This window comes from Coregonus lavaretus, assembly GCF_964263955.1.
Source record: "Coregonus lavaretus genome assembly, chromosome: 27".
NCBI lineage: Eukaryota > Metazoa > Chordata > Actinopteri > Salmoniformes > Salmonidae > Coregonus > Coregonus lavaretus.
This window is the reverse complement of record NC_140014.1, coordinates 13,270,173-13,283,759: the sequence shown is the minus strand read 5'-3', so window position 1 is coordinate 13,283,759 and position 13,587 is coordinate 13,270,173. Positions and strand designations below refer to the sequence as shown.

The 13,587-nt window shown below is 38.2% G+C and overlaps 1 protein-coding gene and 1 long non-coding RNA gene across 2 annotated transcripts in view; one reads left to right on the top strand and one right to left on the bottom strand.

Annotated features, from left to right (window-relative positions):
- Nucleotides 1–1,795, bottom strand: part of LOC311103049 (protein ELYS-like) — a 29,643-nt gene extending 27,848 nt beyond the window's left edge. Inside the window, exon 1 of the mRNA XM_084144553.1 lies at nt 1,708–1,795. The gene's annotated coding sequence lies outside the window, so the exon portion shown is untranslated. The remainder of the gene's footprint in view (nt 1–1,707) is intronic.
- Nucleotides 1,796–4,475: 2,680 nt separating this feature from the next.
- LOC311102844 overlaps nt 4,476–13,587 on the top strand; it is a 130,530-nt gene continuing 121,418 nt past the window's right edge. The window contains exon 1 of the long non-coding RNA XR_014610049.1: nt 4,476–4,553. This is a non-coding gene — a long non-coding RNA (uncharacterized lncRNA). The remainder of the gene's footprint in view (nt 4,554–13,587) is intronic.

Genomic DNA, 13,587 nt, shown 5'->3' with positions numbered 1-13,587 from the left:
ATTCTTAAAATAAAGTGGTGATCCTAACTGACCTAAGACAGGGAATATTTACTAGGATTAAATGTCAGGAATTGTGAAAACTGAGTTTGAATGTATTTGGCTAAGGTGTATGTAAACTTCCGACTTCAACTGTATTTTCGAAAAATCCAATATATGCACCACACAGAATGCACTACAACTGCCTCTGACACCTCGATCACACCAACAGTGCCATTGAATTTTGGTACACCAGAAGTACATTATTTTCTAATGGAACGCTGTGTTTGCCTTGCAGTATTGTGTTGCAGAGGCAGTTGCAGTGCATTCTGTGTTGGATTTATCAAACTGTATGCATCAAACCGTATGTGTAGACGGCTAGACATAAATGGTAGCAGAAGGTGAATGTTTAACTTTTGTTGCACACATATCATTTTACATTACATTTTAGGCATTTAGCAGACGCTCTTATCCAGAGCGACTTACAGTTAGTTAGTGAGTGCATACATTTCATACTGGCCCCCCGTGGGAAATGAACCCACAAACCTGGCATTGCAAGTGCCATGCTCTACCAACTGAGCTACACGTTGTCACTCATGTGGTTTAGGCTGAATTCCATTCAAATTACAGCATTTTGGAATTAACATAGCATGAAATTCATCTTCCACTACACTTTGGGATTACATTAGATTCAAATGACAGCATTTGGGATTGTGTAAGAACAGTGAGTCACACATAAATAAATAATAAATAAATCGGTCATTTAGCAGACTTACAGGAGCAATTAGGGTTAAGTGCCTTGCTCAAGGACACATCGACAGATTTTTCACCTAGTCGGCTCTGGGATTAGAACCAGCGACCTTTTGGTTACTGGCACAACTCTCTTAACCACTAAGCTACCTGCTGCCCCGTCACATAGCCCTGGTTACAGAGTTAAGGTCAAGAGTTTCTCACTCACACCTCTTAGCCTCTTGAAAAGTAAGGACATACCGAGTGACATTTCATTGACAAAACTTCAGACAAATGCAATGTTTAAAGTATTCTCTCAAAGCATGGTTGCTAAGAAATAGTCAATCCAGATAACAGATATCCAGATGATGCTGCGTCACATGCAAAAACTATATCTGTGTGATCGAGTCATGAAACGCAATGCTGCAAGTCAAAAGCAGCATTCCATTAGAAATGAATGTACTTCTGGTGTAACCAAAATTGAACGACACGGTCGGTGTGATCGAGGCGTTCCCTAAAACCGACATGATTTTAGTGGTATGGCAACGCGAGACTACCAAAGCACAGACATCACCTTAGTTGCAGCAAGCTGAAGCGCATCTAAAGTAAAAGTGTTGTTCAGGTCAATTGTCTGTTTGGTGGAAAATGTGGGGGGAATCTAGCGAAATTACTTGAACACTACACTAGCTAAGTCACTGATGACACTTGCTATATGTATTACGTTGACGTTATGATTATGAGGCGGGTGAATCAAAACCTCGCATGAGGTAGCATTATGCTAACATTAGGTAGCCAACGTTAGTTAGGCGGCTAACTAAAATTGTTAGCTACAGTAGCTAAAGTTAGGTACAAGCCGATTTAGCTAAATGTACTGCTCAATTGTGTTTGTGAGCTAATCCGCCCATTCTACCAACTGGCAGCGTAGTTAGAATACCAAACCTGTTCTAGTTAGCTACCTACCGGTAACTGTTTGTACAACAACCATAGCTAGCAAGACGTTACCTGTCTGATGTTGACCGTCGACGTACTAAAATGCGGTGATGTCTTCTCCGTTGCGACTCTTCTTCGGCCCTGTCATAATAATCCGATTTTCTTCCAATCCCTTTTGTTTTTGAAGACAAATGTCTAACTCCCACAAATATTTTAGTGTGAAGGACCGTGTCTTCTGACCTAGTCTAGCTAGCTAGATAATTGTCTTGTTGCTGAGTTCAACGCGGGCGCCATTTCCATGCATAGCTAGCTACTGCGCAGCATTGTGAAACTAGTGACATTAAGGTCACGTGATCATACGGATATCTTTCAAAATAAAAGTCCCTGATAAATGTTACTTGGCTGTTAACAGGACGTTTTTCTGATTTAAAACCACCAAAAATTTGTGTTTTAAATTACTGAAACATAAAATAGAAACAATATATTATAGAAATCAATTAACAAATATCGATTTACTGTATGATTTTGCATACTATAATGATAATGAGGTTTTTTGTTATAGTCCCCTGTAAAAAAACAGCAACAACAACACAATACTAACACTGTTGCTGGAAGTATTAGTGGTTTTTAACTGCTAACAGAACATCATTTAATCATATTTTTAATACAGCTCCTCATTGCAGCCGCCTACAGCTGTTTTCTACTGTACTGTTAAAACTATAGAAGTTGTCATCATAAAAGGGGGTGTTTTGTAATCTTCAGATCCTTTCCTAAAAACATCCAGTGTCATACCATAGAGATTGACCACATAATATACTTTTTTCTACAGAAATCTACTGTCACTTGATAGCAAAATAGTTTTTTCCATTAGTCTACATATCTAATTTCTACTGTACCATTTAAACTATACAAGTTGTGACCTCACAAGGGGGGTATTTCAGAAGCCTCGGACCATTTACTAATAACATCCAGTGTCACACCATAGAGATTGACCACATAAGATAGTTTTTTCTTTCAGAAATGTACCGTCACCTCTAACATTCTCGACAAACTATGCAGGTATTCCTAGGAATCACCCGGAGAGCTACCATTACTTCATCTGGAATAACTTCTTCAAGCACGTTGACATCAAATCGGAGAACACCCATATTCTGAATAATAACACTGCCTTCCTCATAGAGTATGATTCCTCCTAGAACATCAAAGCTGCTGGAGGAATCTACCTCTTTGTTGGAGGTAGGTAGGGAGGATAATGATGATGGAATACAATAGAGTATAGATTGTATTTACTATATTATAAAGCTGCTGGAGGAATATATGTTTTTGTTGGAGGTAGGTAGAATAATGACGATAGGATAGAATAGAGTATATTGTTATTCAATTATATTCTCCACTGAACAATAATATAAACGCAACATGTAAAGTGTTGGTCCCATGTTTCATGAGCTGAAATAAAATATCTCAGAAATGTTCCATACAAACAAAAAGCTTATTTCTCTGAAATTATGTTTACATTCCTGTTAGTGAGCATTTCTCCTTTCCCAAGATAATCCATTCACCTGACAGGTGTGGCATATCAAGAAGCTGATTAAACAGCATGATCATTACACAGGTGCACCTTGTGCTGGGGACAATAAAAGGCCACTCTAAAATGTGCCGTTTTGTCACACAAAACAATGCCACAGATGTCTCAAGTTTTTAGTGAGCGTGCAATAGGCATGCTGACTGCAGGAATGTTAACCAGAGCTGTTGCCAGATAATTAAATGTTAATTTCTCTACCATAAGCCAACTCCAATGATGTTTTAGAGAATTTGGCAATACGTCCAACCGGCCTCACAACCACAGATCATATGTATGGCATCGTGTGGGCGAGCGGTTTGCTGATGTCAACAGAGTGTCCCATGGTAGTGGTGGGATTATGGTATGGGCAGGCATAAACTACAGACAACGAACACAATTGCATTTTATCAATGGCAATTTGAATGCACAGCGATTCCGTGACAAGATCCTGAAGTCCATTGTGTTGCCATTCATCCGACACCATCACCTCATATTTCAGCATGATAATGCACAGCCCATGATGCAATTCCGAAAATGTCCCAGTTCTTCCATGGCCTGCATACTCACCAGAAATGTCACCCATTGAGCATGTTTGGGATGCTCTGGATCGACATCAACGACAGCGTGTTCCAGGTCCCGCCAAGTGGGACAACATTCCACAGGCCACAATCAACAGCCTGATCAACTCTATGCAAAGGAGATGTGTCGCGCTGCATGAGGCAAATGGTGGTCACACCAGATACTGACTGGTTTTCTGATCCACACCCCAATTTTTTTTTTAAAGGTATCTGTGACAAACATATGCATATCTGTATTCCCAGTCATGTGAAATCCATAGATTAGGGCCTAGTGAATTTATTTCCAGTGGTGGAAAAAGTAGCCAATGCTCATACTTGAGTAAAAGTAAAGATACCTTAATAGAAAATGACTCAAGTAAAAGTGAAAGTCACCCAGTAAAATACTACTTGAATAAAAGTCTAAAAGTATTTGGTTTTAAATATACTTAAGTATTGTAAGTAAATGTAATTGCTCAAATATACTTAAGTATCAAAAGTAAATGTACAAATAATTTCAAATCCCTTATTTTAAGCAAACCAGGTGGTGACATTTCCTTGTTGTTGTTTTTTATTGAAAGCTAGGGGCACACTCCAACACTCAGACATCATTTACAAACGAAGTGAGTCCGCCAGATCAGAGGCAGTAGGGGCGACCAGGGATGTTCTCTTGATAATTGTGTGAATTGGACCCTTTTCCTGTCCTGCTAAGCATTCAAAATGTAAAGAGTACTTTTGGGTGTCAGGGAAAATGTATGGAGTAAAAAGTACATTATTTTCTTTAGGAATGTAGTGAAGTAAAAGTAAAAGTAGTCAAAAATAGAAATAGTAAAGTAAAGTACAGATACACAAAAAAACGACTTAAGTAGTACTTTTAAGTATTTTTACTTAAGTACTTTACACCACTGTTTATTTCAATTAACTGATTTCCTTATATGAACTGTAACTCAGTAAAATCTTTGAAATTGTTGCATGTTGCATTTATATTTTTGTTCAGTATAATTTAAAGCTGCTTGGGGAATTGACCTCTTTGTTGGACATAGGGAGGATGACAATGATGATGCCTAATTACACAATAGCAAGTGCTCAATCAAACAGACACACACCCATGATCTAATTATATTTCAAGTTTATAGTCTTGTTCAGATATGTCATTAACCAGGTTTCCGTCCAACCATTTTATGCGGATGAATTACCTGACCCATGTAAAATTCACGATGGGGTTGATGGAAATAGGAAATGCCGGTACAATTTTCATAATGTCGACAGACAATTTGTTCGTTCAACATGTTGGGATCCTTTTGCATAATATAATTTTGATATAATAACCATCATATTGAAGTAAACTTGGAGTCATAAGACGATATGTGGTCTTCCCAATACGACTTGTGAAAGCATGCAGGTTATTAGTCTAAACATTAGGGATGGGTCGAAATTTGCACAATGGTTACCTGGAGGAAAATGGGGGGGGGGGATGGATCAGCTTAATATTGCAGATAGATTGTATCTTCTATCAATGTAATTGTCTGCATCACTTCCAATCCCCCATGTTTTTTTTAAAAATGTTTTTTAAAAAATATATATACTCCCCTTTATTACTTTTCAACCCCACCATCCTTTCCCTACTTGGAGTAAATTAGTGAACAACAATGCCCAGGCCTCTACTTCCGGTCTATACTTACTATCTACACCTTATGGACAGAGTTAATTTTACAATAATTCTATTATATATATATATATATATATTTTTTTTTATTGCTCCTGAACTTCTTCTACTCTCAACCTCTCCGATCATTTTCATGATGTCCATCCGGTTTGCTTCTATATGCCATATCTTTCTAACTGTGCTCTTTCCCAAAAGCTCCCAACATACAACCTATATACTTATTATGGACACAGTATGCTTACATTATTAGCTATCTTTGTTATTATTTGTTGTTATTTGTTATTAGTCCCATCCTTCAACTCTATTCAATACCTCCCATCTATCTCTTAACACCATCCATATAGGAGTTCTATTTGCCATATATATTTCAACCGTACTGTGATGTTTTACAAAAGTTCTGAACCTTTCTATTCTCATTGCTTCTACAGATTGTGAATTAAAAATAAAAAAATTTGCTAAAAGTATTATTATATTATTGATTGATTGACTATGACTTTTCAGATCACCCAGTAATGCTATCTGCAAGGTTAGTTCCAGGTAAATATTGCAATCCTTTAGCCATTGCTGGACCTGTGTCCAAAAACAAGCTACAAATGGACAGAACCAAAACAAATGATCTAATGATTCTGTCTCTTCACAGCAAAATCTGCAGAGCTGGGAAGATTGTATCCCCCATATAAATAACATTCTATTGGTAGCAAGAATTTTATATAATAATTTAAATTGAAAGATTCTAATTTTTGAATCCGGTGTCGTTTTGCGTGTCAGTTCATAAACACTATGCCATGGGATCGGTACGTCAAAGATCTCTTCCCAACTATTTTGCAATCTATATGGGACGGCTGTCAATCCTTTGGTCCTTAAGTGAAACTGATATACTTTTTTATTTATCACAGTTTTCCTTAACCAATTATGTTCTTTAATGCAAGGCCGACAGACAAGTTCCTTACTTTCTCCCCTTCCACTTTCCTCTTCCACTTTTGCGGTAAGGCTGCAATTATTTGGTTGTAATTTTGGGTAGAGCAGACATTTCCATATGTTTTTGTCAGCTGCATGTGCGACATAACTCCACCAGTCCTACCGATGATATCATTTACGAAGATTATACCTTTTTTAAACATTCTGTCAAAAAAGAAAGGTTTTTTGTCAATTAGTATATTTGAATTTAACCACAATATTTGTTGCATTATTTGTTCTGTCGTTTCTGGAGGATTAAATTGAAATTGCAACCAACTTTCTATGGCTTGTTTTAGAAATAGTGACATTTGGGAGATTATTTCCTTTTCAAATAACTGAAAGTGAGAGGTTGTAATCTGAATAAAGGGAAAAAGGCCTTTCTTGAACATTGGGTGAGACAATCTTACTAATTTGCTTGAGAACCAGTTCGGATTTAAGTATAACTTTTGTATGACTGAAGCTTTTAGTGATAGGTCTAATGCTTTAATATTTAACAATTTCTGCCCTCCGAATTCATATTCATTATATAAATATGCTCTTTTAATTTTGTCTGGCTTGCCGTTCCAAATAAAATTGAATATTTTTTTCTCATATAATTTAAAAAACTGTTCGCTAGGCGTAGGCAAGACCATAAGCAAATAGGTAAACTGGGATAATACTAAAGAGTTAATCAGGGTGATTTTTCCACAAATTGACAGGTATTTTCCTTTCCATGGTAGTAAGATCTTATCTATTTTTGCTAACTTTCTATTAAAATTTATTGAAGTGAGATCATTTATTTCCTTTGGGATATGTATTCCGAGTATATCCACATCACCATCAGACCATTTTATTGGTAAACTACATGGTAATGTAAAAATTGTATTTTTTAGTGATCCAATACGTAATATAGTACATTTGTCATAATTTGGTTGTAATCCAGAGAGGTTAGAAAATGTATCTAGATCCTCTATGAGGCTGTGGAGGGATTCTAGTTGTGGATTTAAAAGAAAACATGAATCATCAGCGTACAATGACACCTTTGTTTTTAAGCCCTGTATTTCTAATCCTCTGATATTATTATTGGATCTGATTTTAATAGCTAACATCTCGATGGCCACAATAAATAGATATGCCGATAGTGGACAACCTTGTTTTACTCCTCTTGACAGTTTAAAACTTTCTGAGAAATAGCCATTATTTACTATTTTACACCTAGGGTTACTATACATGATTTTGACCCATTTTATAAGAGATTCTCCAAAATTGAAATGCTCCAGGTATTTATATATAAACCCCAGTCAAACTTTATCAAATGCCTTTTCGAAGTCTGCTATGAATAGCAGGCCTGGTTTCCCATATTTTCCATAGTGTTCTATTGTTTCCAATACTTGCCTTATATTATCTCCAATGTATCTTCCATGTAAAAAACCTGTCTGATTAGAATGAATAATATCCGACAATACCTTTTTAATTCTATGCGCTATACATTTTGCTAGGATTTTTGCATCACAACACTGAAGTGTAAGGGGCCTCCAATTTTGTAAATGGACTGGATCTTTATATTTTCCACTTGTATCCTGTTTCAGTAATAATGAGATCTTCTTCTTGAGTGTCAGATAATCTACCATTTACATAGGAGTGGTTAAAACATGCTAATAACGGTCCTCTTAGTATATCAAAAAAGGTTTGGTATACCTCGACTGGTATGCCATCCAACCCTGGAGTTTTCCCAGACTTAAAGTCTTTAATTGCATCCAGAAGTTCCTCCTCTGTAATTTCACCTTCACATGAGTCTTTCTGTGTGGCTGTTAATTTGACATTATCAATAGAAAAAAAATCTCTACAATTAGCTTCAGTTAGAGGAGATGGAGGCGACTGAAAAGAAAACATATGCTTAAAGTACTTTGTTTCTTCCTTCAAAATATCATTTGGTGAATTATGGGTGACTCCGTCAATTGTAACCAGTTTCATTAAGTTCTTTTTGGTAGCATTCCTATGTTGAAGATTAAAAAAGAATTTTGTGCATTTTTCCCCATGGTTTGTGTAGAGTAGAGGCGGGGCACGCGTAGACAAGATGACGTATTGAATAGAAATCGGTACGAAACACCTTAAGATAAAAACATAATATTCAAAATCAGTAAGTTAGACTAAATATTAGCATTTCATATATTCGCAGTTAATATAATTCAATCTGGATAATAACACAAAACAGATCATAAGGCTAGAGAAATATATCGACAAATATTACAACAACACGCAACACCCAAACATGACTGAAGACAAGTGTGGAGAGCCGATCCCCAAAAGGAAACGCGACTCATCGACTGATACAGATGATATATGCTTTTCACCACTGGGTATGGTAAGTGTGGAAAGCGACCTGTTGAAGTCGATAAATGACAAATTGGGCATACTAGAATTGGTCAGTAAAGACGTAAAATAGTTGAAAGCGAGTCTTCAAATGAGTGACGAAAAAGCTTTGGTAATGGAGAAAGAAACCAAAGAATTAAAAGTGACAGTCTCTAAAATGGAAACGGACGTTAGGGAACTAAAAAAGGAGAACAATCTTCTGAGAGAAGCCTTACTAGACATCCAAACTAGATCGATGAGGGAAAATCTAGTACTTACGGGTATTCAGGAAAAGGAGGGAGAAATAACAGAGAATATTATGAAGGACTTCCTGCATACAGCGCTACAAATCCCACTCGAGGCTGTCGATAAAATCCAACTCGAACGTGTACATCGTTTTGGAAAAAGAGGACAGAAATATGAGCGCCCAATCGTTGCCAAATTTGCTTTTTTTAAGGATAAAGCTATGGTGAAAAGCCTAGGAAAAAGACTTGCTGGCACGAAAATAGGCATGAATGATCAGTTCCCGAGGGAGATTGTAGAAAGGCGCAAAGTTCTGTATCCAATCTTCAAGGAAAACAGATTAAAAGGGAAACGTGTTGCACTAGTGGTGGATAAATTATATATTGACAACCAAATGTTCAGAGACACAAAGACTACTCCATGGCTATTCTAAAAGTTGTAATAGAGGAGTCAAATATTGGAGAACCTGATACTAGCAATGATAGGGATTGTAATATTAAATAACATTTATAGTAAGTATAGTATTTTATAAAAGGATAAAACGATATAACAAGCAGAATAATACATATTTAAATACAAATAATTAGAACATGGCTTTTTTGGCGGGAGGTTGTTGTTTTGGCGGATGGTTGTTGTGGTTGGTCCTGTGTTCTCTCTGGAGTCCTTTCCCCCTTGCGGCAGATGTGGATGCGGGTGCGTTTGCACGCTCGGCCCATTTCTTCCCCAGTCAACCATGTGGTGTGCATTTTTGTGTTTGAAAAGGTGCGGCGTTAAGTGAGTGAGAGGGGAAATGGTTGCATATCCCAGAGCCGACTGGGGGTCTATGAGCAGGGGTAGTGAGAGAGAGCTTTCAATTTTGTGTAGATGAGGGATATACACTTTCAATATAGTATACATCTAATCTAATTTTTCATTGTCCTATCATGATGGAAAGATCCCTAACCCTATAACCTGGACACCGACCTGAGCGACCCATACACCAAAGAGAAGTTCCCATCTCTTTTATGGACCTGCTGTGAATATGCAGCCTAAACAGAGAAATAAATGCGGTCAGAGACCTACTTGAGCAGCACCGCCCCCTCAAGGGCGGCAGGTAGCTTAGTGGTTAAGAGCGTTGTGCCAGTAACCGAAAGGTCGCTGGTTCTAATCCCCGAGCCGACTAGGTGAAAAATATGTCGATGTGCACTTGAGCAAGGCACTTAACCCTAATTGCTCCTGTAAGTCGCTCTGGAAAAGAGCGTCTGCTAAATGACCCAAAAAAAAAAAAAAAATGATTCTGAGCCTGCCTGGCAGGGTTGGTCCTACAAAGCCAGAGCCCCCTGATGGGAGAGCATAATATACAAGGAAATTCTCAAAGCTGCTAATGAGAACCTTGACGACCTTTTACCTAGCCGGTGGGGTACGCCCACCCAGGTAGTGGCAGTGCTGGCAACACTGGCTGCAGTAACCCATGGGGATGGGGTCACACTCGGACAATCAGAGAGGGGGTTTATCATTGTAGCCCAGGTGGCACAAAATAATCAAAGGTCTGACCGCATGGAGATGCTTGGGAAAATGGTTACAACAGGGGATCAGAGTGTTTGTGTCTCAGGTGAAGAGGGTGGATCTGATCTCCATCACCTAGGACTTGACATAGATTAAGTAGATTAATCAAATCTCACATTGTTATCAATTTCTGCTCAATCTGCATGCTTTCTCAATCAGCTTTAACTGTATGTGCACTCGTAAATCAAGTTATTTCTCGAGTTGGGCTCTGGGATATACAGTGGGGAAAAAAAGTATTTAGTCAGCCACCAATTGTGCAAGTTCTCCCACTTAAAAAGATGAGAGAGGCCTGTAATTTTCATCATAGGTACACATCAACTAAGACAGACAACATGAGGGGAAAAAATCAAGAAAATCACATTGTAGGATTTTTTATGAATTTATTTGCAAATTATGGTGGAAAATAAGTATTTGGTCAATAACAAAAGTTTCTCAATACTTTGTTATATACCCTTTGTTGGCAATGACACAGGTCAAACGTTTTCTGTAAGTCTTCACAAGGTTTTCACACACTGTTGCTGGTATTTTGGCCCATTCCTCCATGCAGATCTCCTCTAGAGCAGTGATGTTTTGGGGCTGTCGCTGGGCAACACGGACTTTCAACTCCCTCCAAAGATTTTCTATGGGGTTGAGATCTGGAGACTGGCTAGGCCACTCCAGGACCTTGAAATGCTTCTTACGAAGCCACTCCTTCGTTGCCCGGGCGGTGTGTTTGGGATCATTGTCATGCTGAAAGACCCAGCCACGTTTCATCTTCAATGCCCTTGCTGATGGAAGGAGGTTTTCACTCAAAATCTCACGATACATGGCCCCATTCATTCTTTCCTTTACACGGATCAGTCGTCCTGGTCCCTTTGCAGAAAAACAGCCCCAAAGCATGATGTTTCCACCCCCATGCTTCACAGTAGGTATGGTGTTCTTTGGATGCAACTCAGCATTCTTTGTCCTCCAAACACGACGAGTTGAGTTTTTACCAAAAAGTTCTATTTTGGTTTCATCTGACCATATGACATTCTCCCAATACTCTTCTGGATCATCCAAATGCACTCTAGCAAACTTCAGACGGGCCTGGACATGTACTGGCTTAAGCAGGGGGACACGTCTGGCACTGCAGGATTTGAGTCCCTGGCGGCGTAGTGTGTTACTGATGGTAGGCTTTGTTACTTTGGTCCCAGCTCTCTGCAGGTCATTCACTAGGTCCCCCGTGTGGTTCTGGGATTTTTGCTCACCGTTCTTGTGATCATTTTGACCCCACGGGGTGAGATCTTGCGTGGAGCCCCAGATTGAGGGAGATTATCAGTGGTCTTGTATGTCTTCCATTTCCTAATAATTGCTCCCACAGTTGATTTCTTCAAACCAAGCTGCTTACCTATTGCAGATTCAGTCTTCCCAGCCTGGTGCAGGTCTACAATTTTGTTTCTGGTGTCCTTTGACAGCTCTTTGGTCTTGGCCATAGTGGAGTTTGGAGTGTGACTGTTTGAGGTTGTGGACAGGTGTCTTTTATACTGATAACAAGTTCAAACAGGTGCCATTAATACAGGTAACGAGTGGAGGACAGAGGAGCCTCTTAAAGAAGAAGTTACAGGTCTGTGAGAGCCAGAAATCTTGCTTGTTTGTAGGTGACCAAATACTTATTTTCCACCATAATTTGCAAATAAATCCATTACAAATCCTACAATGTGATTTTCTGGATTTTTTTCCTCAATTTGTCTGTCATAGTTGACATGTAGCTATGATGAAAATTACAGGCCTCTCTCATCTTTTTAAGTGGGAGAACTTGCACAATTGGTGGCTGACTAAATACTTTTTTTCCCCACTGTAACAGCCGTTGAGTATCTGATTTTATGGTGGATTGTGGAGGAGGGGGGTTGAGTGTGTTGGAGTATGTGAGTATGTGCGTGTGTGCTTGTCTGGCATCTGTTGTGGGGGGGTGGGGATGTTGGGGGGGAGGGTATGGGATGGACCACGGGAATTATTTGCTAGGATAATAATTGCTTGTCAATGAATTAAATGTAATACAATGGCAATCCGGGTTATATGTTAGAATCCTACGCGTGAACTGCCGACATTATTACGCATATTAATTGATAATGATGGAAAATAGGAATTAGTGGAGAACAATTGAAGGGTTGCTCCGTAGCAGTGCAAATATCACGGTACAGCTATATGGACACTCAATCATTACGCTATTTTTTATTGGTAAATTTACAAACATATATAATGATAAATAGACTTGAAACTTGTATCTCATTATGGTGTATGGTGAAATAAGTATAGCCAGTTATAATTGTAATGGCTTAGCTGATAATAACAAAAGAAGAACAATATTTACATGGCTCAAAGAGAAGGAATATAATATCTATTGTTTACAGGAAACTCATTCAACAATTCGAGATGAAGTAGCGTGGAAAAAAGAATGGGGGGGGGGGGGGGGGGGGAATATACTTCTCCCATGGGCAAAGAAATTCAAAAGGGGTGATGATATTAATTAATAGTAATTTCGATCCGAATGTGCAAATTGTACAAATAGATACACAAGTTAGATGGATTATTTTAAATATGTTATTGGACCATAAACAGATATGTCTCATTAACCTTTACGGACCAAATAATGATGATCCACAATTCTTTGACAATATATATAATAAATTATCAAGCCTGCAAGCAACTCAAGACAATATTATTATGGTGGGGGGTTATAATACTGTTTTAAATAGCTCAATGGACCGTAAAGGAAATCACACCACAAACAATCACCCACATGCTCTTAAGGAAATTGTGAATGTCATGGATACATTAGAACTAGTAGATATATGGAGGCTTAAATATACTGATCTAGTGAGATATACATGGCGGAGACTGAATCAAGCTAGTCGTCTTGACTTCTTTCTTATCTCATTCTCTTTGGCACCAAAAGTAAAAAAAAGTGTTGATAGGGGACAGAATGCGGTCGGACCATCATATAATAGGCATATACATTACTCTTACTGAATTTCCACGTGGTCGAGGATATTGGAAATTTAATCAAAGCCTATTGGATGATAATTTATTTATAATTAGAACAAAGGAATTTATAACGGACTTTTTCCAACATA